Source organism: Eptatretus burgeri, chromosome 17 (assembly GCF_056783735.1).
Source record: "Eptatretus burgeri isolate ZD-2024b chromosome 17, Ebu_testis_v1, whole genome shotgun sequence".
In the NCBI taxonomy this organism is placed as follows: domain Eukaryota; kingdom Metazoa; phylum Chordata; class Myxini; order Myxiniformes; family Myxinidae; genus Eptatretus; species Eptatretus burgeri.
The window spans coordinates 41,997,264-42,005,581 of NC_140977.1; the positions used below are offsets into that span (position 1 = coordinate 41,997,264).

General features: G+C 42.8%; 1 long non-coding RNA gene across 1 annotated transcript; it reads left to right on the plus strand.

Moving 5' to 3' along the window:
* Window positions 1–498: 498 nt before the first annotated feature.
* LOC147009884 (uncharacterized) lies at window positions 499–7,598 on the plus strand. The gene is made up of 4 exons (XR_015052751.1): window positions 499–653; window positions 4,746–4,916; window positions 5,268–5,328; window positions 7,330–7,598. It is a non-coding gene; the product is annotated as an uncharacterized LOC147009884 (long non-coding RNA).
* Window positions 7,599–8,318: the final 720 nt, after the last annotated feature.

Consider the following 8,318-nt stretch of genomic DNA (forward strand, 5'->3'; position numbering starts at 1 on the left):
CGTTCCTCCGATGGACGACTGGGCGTCTTGTCTTCCGACATTCGTTGGTGCATATTAAAGATCCCAACGATTCCCTTCAGGAAGAGAAGGCGAGCTATCACCGGCACCATGACCAAGTTACAAATTCCTGCCCGAACTTCTGCTGGGAAGGCAATGGCAAACCACCTGGTATAACCCTTGCTCAAGAAGCTGCTTTGGCGACACAGACGCTCATGAACGAGGATTAAAATCAAATATCGAACCAGATTCGGCAGATGAACAAAAGTTCCAAGTTTTATGACGTCATTCACTGTTTCTGCTGATCCAGGTGAGCTTCAGGTCCCGTGGTCCTATTTTTCTTTCATCTGATGTTTATAGTTTGATGCTATTGTGCACACAAGCACTTGATACACATCCTGTATTGTTATATCCTCAGTGATGTGTTTTGGTTTGTTTGAAATGTAAATCTTTCTTTGTAATTTTCTGCTTTGTCGGAGCATCCAGGTTTACCTGGCATTGATTTACTAACATATTGAGAAACACAAATCGGGTCAAATCATCAATTTAGCTTCTGATAAAAGGACGATTCGCTCTGCTCCACATCACTCGGAGATCATCTCAACACCTGTTCACCTGATTTTGATCCGTCCTGGTCACTTGATTGGAAAGAGTCGGTAAGTTTGCGGAATCGTTCGTTCTCATGAGATTAGTTTTCATATCCGAGATTATCTTGTTTGATAATTACAGTTCTGCTGGTTCGTTGTAATGAGGGATTTTTAAGTTACTTTCAAACTTCTGGTGAGACTATTTTATTACCTTCTCGATAACCAGGTTCGAGTAAACTCTCCTGTAACTATGAGGGAGGGTCTTCGGTTTGCGTTGTCACGGCGATCTGAAAACGATGAACTGTGTTGTGAAACATGCTGGTTTGGTTTAAACCTCTGAATTTGAACTGCATTGTGTAACGACTTCACACATCACTTTCACAATGCCACACAAGGCATTCTTCTTTGTAATGATACAGGGTCGATGAGGCCACAGATGTGCCGTTGATTCAGTGCCCCCCCTGGAGGTTTGGGCAGTAATTTGCATTTTGTTTCTGGGTGATTTGGAATGTCTCTTCTATTTTTCATGAAGAACACTCTGGGGTCATGAACGTCGACTGATACTTTCTCCCAGATGGCATACCCAGTTCGGCTTGCATCGAAAGGACGGCACAAACTCTAAGCATTGATAAATCACCCTGCATGAGAAGCACCAGGATGACATTTCACAGCTAAAGCAGGATTCCAACCTCCGCTCGACAGCTTCAAGGTACCCCTGCGTACCCTGAGGCTATCCTTACAGGCGAGACAGCTTCGCGGTGAGTGTGTGCACTCCGAGGCTATCATTACATCCCTTTTTTATGTTGAAGGCTGAAGACACGCAGTAAATCATCCTCAACGAGGCCAAGCCTTAAATAAATGAACTGCATGAATAGAAAAGAAAGGAAAGAGAGAATAGTCCAAGAGTTTTTGAGAAAGTAAAAAATATGCTTTTTGAAAAGGGGAAGGTCACAAGTGTTTGGGAAGACATGAGAAGGTTAAGAGTTCCAGAGTTTGACAGTGGAGAGGAAGAAACAAACATCATCACGGCCCACCCTTGAATTGCCAATGGCCAAACAAAAATCACGTGATGCAGTGGCTTGTCGAGGATTCCTTGCTCTCGGAAATGGTGGAGCCACACAAACAGCAAGTTCTTGTGAGCAAACACCGAAGTAATATCTGTCGAAAAGAGAAAGAGACCCGACCATGCGGCGAAATTTGTGCGGGTCGAGTTATGAGGTCACATTGGTGGAGTTCACAAGTCGAATAACTTTGGAGTCAATTCTGTCCAGTGTGTTCGTGGAGCTGGAACCTCCCCAGATGTGAGAGCAGTACTCCATACAAGGACGAATTAATCCTTTATATAGTTGGAGCAACTGTTCAGAGGAGAAGAATCTTCAACATCTGAACAGGACTCCTTGTTTCTCTGAGGCAGACGTAGTTATTTGCATAATATGTGGATTCCAGGATAAATATCATGTTAGAGTAATACCTGATAGGTTTATTGTATCACATGGTGTACTTGTGGAGCTTTCAAAGGAGATTGGAGAGTTGAGAGGAGTTTTAGAGAGAGAGAGAGAGAGAGAGAGAGAGAGAGAGAGAGAGAGAGAGAGAGAGAGAGAGAGAGAGAGAGAGAGAGAGAGAGAGAGAGAGAGAGAGTAATGGGAAGAAATTGAATTTTTGAAACATTAAACTTCACTTCGTTACATTTTCCCCACTAGGAGATCTTGTCCAAATCCACATTTAAAGAGTTGGCTGTGATGAAACGAGATGTCGATAGAGTGAGGGAAGATGGGGCAGATGTGAAAGACATTGAGGAATGTAATGTTGACTCGTCAGCATACGAGTGCATTTGGTTACTTGTGGAAGAAAGAAGTTCATTGACAAAAAGAAGGAAGAGTGTTGGGGACAGAACGGAAGCCTGAGGTTCACCGCTGTTGATGGGGAAGGGGGAGATGATGAACCATCAACAATTACAGAGACAGAGTGGTCGGAGAGAAAGCTTGATGTGAGAGAGCCGAGTGAAGGATGAAAGGTGAAAGAGGGAAGCTTAGAAATCAGATCCCCATGCAAAACTCTGTCAAAGGCTTTTGAGATATCAAGGCCAACAACAAAGGATTCCCTATCATCTCTCAAAGAGGCCCCAACATTCGTAATGTAAGAAAGGATATCACCTGTAGACATTGCCTTGCAAAAGCCGTATTGTTGGTCAGATGGAAGACTGTGAGATTCAAGGTGCTTGAGAAAATGGGAATTGAGAAGACATTCATGGACTTTGGAAACAGTGGAAGTCAGAGCAATTGGACGGTAGTTGGAAGGGTTTGAACGATCACCTTTCATGAAAATAGGTTCTACTAAGGCATGTTTCCAGGTAAGAGGAAAAGTTTGGGTATTAAAACAAAAACGAAACAACGAGCAAGCACGGGTGCAACTTCTGTAGCACATTCATTCAAGAAACAGGGAGGAATGTCATCTTGGCTGCAAACTTTGCTTATATCCAGAGAGAGAGAAGTATTTTTTTTTGATTGCGTGAAAAGAGATTATGGGGAGGGACATTGGATTGGTGAGGGGAGCAGCAGAGGGAGATGGAAAGTTCGAGTCATCCAGTATGGAGTTGGAGGAGAAAACAGAACCAAGAAGAGTTGCTTTTTTGGTCGGAGAGACAGCGAGAGCATCATCTGAACGTAAAACTGAAGGAAAGTTAGAGCAACAGAAGTTGTTGGAGAAACTTTTAGCTCAGGACCAGAAAGATCTATTCGTGGAAGAAGATGAGAGGTTGTCACATTTCTTTTGAATAAAGAAATGCTTCACCTCACGAATAACATGTTTGCAATTATTTCTGGCGGATATGAAAGCTGAATACGAGTCGGAGGAAGAAGAGTTTTTCAATGTTCAAGATGCGACATCCCTTACACGAATGGACGCAGAGCAGAATTGGTCGGAGAGATAGATTTGAAAGAGAAGGGGATATCAGCCTCCATTCCTGCAACAATAACCTCAGCTATACATTCAGCATAGATGGAGGCATCACCCAAGGAGAGGGAGAGGTCTTTCCAGGGAAAGTCAGAAAAGAATTTACGTAAACCAGGCGAGTCAGCATTATTGAAATGCCAATACTGGCGTTTCGTCAGAGCAGTCGGATGAGAAGTGGGGGAAAGTAAAGGGATGTTCACAGGATTGTGGTCAGAAGAACCAATTGGAGGTGAAATTGTATAGTTGTAATGTAACTGATTGGAAGTGAAGAACAAATTCAAAGAATTGATAGTGTGGTCATGACGATCTGGGATATGGGAAGGGTGCGTGATAATTTGTTGCAAATCATTTAGAAAGGAAAACGTGAAAGCTTCAACCCCCTCCCCCCGCCCCCCCCCCCCCACCATCTGTGTGGGAAGATTTCAGCCACTCTCTGTGTTGTCCACTGAAGTCTCCCACACAGAGAAATTCTGCTTGAGGGTGTTCGGATGTCAAGTCCTCATGGCAAGAATTCAGAAGTCAAAGAAAGCTTTTAAGTTTGTAGAATTTGGAGAGCAGTAAGTGAAACAGAGAAAGATAGAAATGGTCGGGAGACAAATCTTCTCTCATTCCATGGTGTCCTTCGTGAAGAGTAGGCGAGCTATCCCCAGCACCCAGCACCATGGCCAAATTCCAAATTCCAGCCATAACTTGTCAACCGTCAAGCCTGGTCAGCCGGTTATGAAGGCTCGGGCAAAGCTTCCCGGTGGCTGACTCCAGAAAAAGGTGGGATAATGGTGGTTGCTGAAGAAGAAGAAAAAGAAGAAGAAGAAGAGGAAGAAGAAGGAGAATGCAATTATGACGTCAAAACAAGAGCACCTATGATATCGCAAAAATCACACTCATTCATTGGAATTGCTGTGTGCCAAGTTTCAATTTCTTTCTTTGTGCAGTTTCAGAGTTTCGTTTTTAAAAATATGGCTGCCAAACCACGTGACTTATGACGTCATTATTATCATTAAAACATTTTACAGGAAGAGTCGCACCAATGTCGAAAATTTCGTCTCAATCCAACAAGCGGTTGCGGAGAAAAACACGAAAGTTCTGTGCGGACAGACAGACAGACAGACAGAGAGAGATGGACGGACCCAAATGCAACATCGTCTCCTTTGGTGAGGGTAATAATCTCTGGATCACCTCCATCACAAAACCCACTCTAATGTGCTGCAGGACCATGAAGTTGCTGATATTGACTACGATGCTCCTTTATTTGGCCTTCGTTGGGTCGTCAACCATGATGGAGGAACCAGAACCAGGAGAGGATCATGATGGACCAGATCAGCGAGGACGACCTGACGTGTCTTCTTCTTCAACACTTTACAAACGTGAAAATCCTTCGAAGTAAATATAAACGTGACATTCCTGATAATCTCATTTTCACACATTCGAGATTTCACTTTTTCTTTCAGTAATTTTTGTCCAAACTATTTCACAGTAAATGAGAATCAATATCTCCATGAATATCTTCACATTCCTCTCCTCATTACACGTCATCTTCATTTCCTTTCTTCACCAAACGCCCACCCCTCCCCTCTTTACCCAAACCATATCTTCACCCCCACCGCCCACCCCTCCCCTCCCCCTCTCTCTACCCCCACCATCTCTCCACCCCCCCCAACCCCCATCAACTTCTTTTCCACAAATCAATGTCTTCCATCTTCACATTTCCACCCCATCGGTGTTTCTCCACAGGAGGTTCCCTTGGTTGTTATACGGTAAATATCGAGGTTGATAGATGATGGGTCACCAAGAGGTAAGTGCAGTTCCGGTTTAAACTTCACAAATGTCGAGTGATGAATGTTTTCATAGATCACTCACAATGTGTATTTAATTTCACCAACTCTTCAAAAATATTTCTTGATAATCTTTGACAACGTTTTGAATGATGTAACACTGTGACGTCCACACGATAATTATCCTGAATGTATCGAATAATTCAAGGAAAACATCGTTGAAACAAAGATCAACACTCTCGTTCAAGATACATCACACGTGGTGATGAACAACATGTCGATTCGTTGTCGGGAATGTAACAATTACAATGGGGTTCATTTGTCAGATGTAACGTTTAAGTAACTTTATGATAACTCAATATAATCTCTAATCTGTGTGATTTCCAACCATGTGCTCGACCCAGCATTTGTTATGTTCATTAATTATTTGCAGCACGAAATATTGTGTCATGTATATAAACCCCCGACCCCTCCCCCCTCCCCCACGCCTCTACCCCCTACCCCACCTTGTACTCTCAATCCATGAACCACTCGTTGATGGGAGACAGCCGTCAGACAGGTAGTTTAGTATCTCACTCAACATTGATGTTTGTTATTCTGGGTTCTATTCCCGATTCTGTGAAATTAAAACCATCATTGTGACACCGTGAGAACAGGTGATGATTCCTCCCAGAGGAACATCACATTTCATGGGGAATGTCAAGGTTATTGTAACAGTTACAGGAGCTGTGTCTTTCCTTTATATTTAACATCTGCCATCGAAGATCGGAGGTTACTGTTTTCACCCCTTTCTGTTTGTTTGTTTGTTACTTTCGAAATCGAAAGATTTCGTAAATATATTGATGCCTTCCGTTTCTGTTTGTTTGTTTGTTTGTTTGTTTGTTTGTTTGTCGGCACGATAACTTGAGAACGGAAGAAGCTACTAATGTCAAATTACACCACGTGATTCAGGAGGGTGATGGCTCGTGCTGATTAGATTTTGGTCAAAATCGGTCAAAGGTCAAGGTCACAGTGAGGTCAAACATAATTCCGTGAATTCACGTGGAGAAATGGAGATTTTTGCTTCGGTCGACGTTATGATTTTTGATGGTTTGGTACAGAATCATCGTAGAAACTTCTGGTTTGCGTCGCTCCCTTCTCTCCAGACAGCTTTTATTAGACAAGGTCAGAGGTCAAGTTAACGATTTCGTAAGTACCAGTCTCTGACTGCTTGTTTGCTTGTTTGTTTGTTTGTGAACAGTATTACCGAAAAACTCCTCGACGGATTTTGACGAAACTTGGTGGGAGGATAAGGTATGGTCCACAGATCATGCCATTAGATTTTGGACTATGGTGGCCATGCCGCTATGGTGGCCATGCCGCTATGGTGGCCATGCCGCTATGGTGGCCATTTTGAAAAAGTATTTGAATTTTTTTTGCATCTCTACATGTTTTAAGTGATTTCCAACCCCCCCCCCAAAAAAAAAAAAATATTTGTTAGAGAAAAAATATTTTGCAACTTTTTTTCAACAAAATTTCAATTTTTTCTCCATGTTAAAAGTGATTTCCAACAAAAAAAACATGCCAAAATTATAATTGCGGCTGATTTTGGAACTTCAGGTGGATATACCCACGTAAAATCAATTTCTGTCTCAAGGAATCGAGTTATGACGAATGAATTGAGTATGTAAAAGTTAAAAGTAAAAGGGAAAGTTGCCAACTATAACTCTGTGAGCACTGTTGACGTCAAATTGAATGAATAGGATTTCAGGTTCACTTGAGTGACCCAGCAGTGTTGGCGGCGGAGGTTTTGCACTCCACCGAGTGCTCCCCCTCTCGTTCGGGTTGTTTTGTTCAAGATACCATGGTAAAAGATGAAGTAATAAGAGTTTGGGTTGTGGTCTGTGAGATCCACATTGTGTCTAAAATGTTAATATTTGTTGATCCAGTCGAAGGGAGGATCTGGTTGGTATAACTTATTGACATGATTAACCAATCTCATGAACAATCCGTGTAATTACATCTTTCCTTCTCACCCCAAGTGGTTCATCAGGTTGAATAAGAGTTCCATGACCAGGACCGGACACACCTCCTCACATCTTCTCATCTCATTCTTCCAACAAGACACCTGTTTCACCATTTCCTTTGCTTGATGTTCCTGCCATGTGTTGATTGTTAACAATGATTATAAACATGAACAGTTTCTCTTCAAATATGAACCCTTCATTACATCAATGAATGTAAAATCTCTATTTCATGTTTATCCATCGATCATGTACCTGTAGCTTACAATAAACTCTTCAGCTCGTCACCTTTGTGTTTTCATTAAATGATCGGGGACCACGCCGTCCCCTCGAGTGTAATTACCTTTGATTCGGCCATTTTAGAAGCACAATGTTTCAGTGTGACCAATCCGTGTCAGCAGACATCGTCCACGTGACACCAAGTACTTGAACCTCCAAAACACAAGATGGTCCATGGGAGAAATCCTCGGTGATTATTATCTTGTTTTAGGAGGGAAGATTAATGGCGGGTTCACATTTGCTTTACTTTCCCTTTTCTTCATTTTATTGTTCATCCCCTTTTTTCCCATGGGAATTCTTCCATAAGATCATACTCTCTTGAACAGATTGATCCCATCACGACTGCAGTTCCCATACACATCCTCTTGCCACTGGTGTGGTAAATCCTGTGGTGAGGGAGTTGTGACTTCGAGTCACGACGTGCGGCTTCGTGTTGGGTTGACCTGTGGTTCACCACGTGGTGCTCCATCCCGTGATGTGGTGCTCCATCCCGTGATGTGGTGCTGCCTTAGGTTTTGCAGAATCATGCGACGTAGCATTGCCCAGCATCACGTGATACAGCATAACAACACACGTGTAATGTTTCAGGCAGGCAAAGCAGTTTGAGTGCTCCATCAATCTTTTTTTGTGTTCCACACACAGAAACCTCAGAGCTTCTTCGTGCTGCAGCTTCGTTGCCGCCTCCTGATGATCGCGCTCCCGTTGATCTGATACATGAATCCATGACA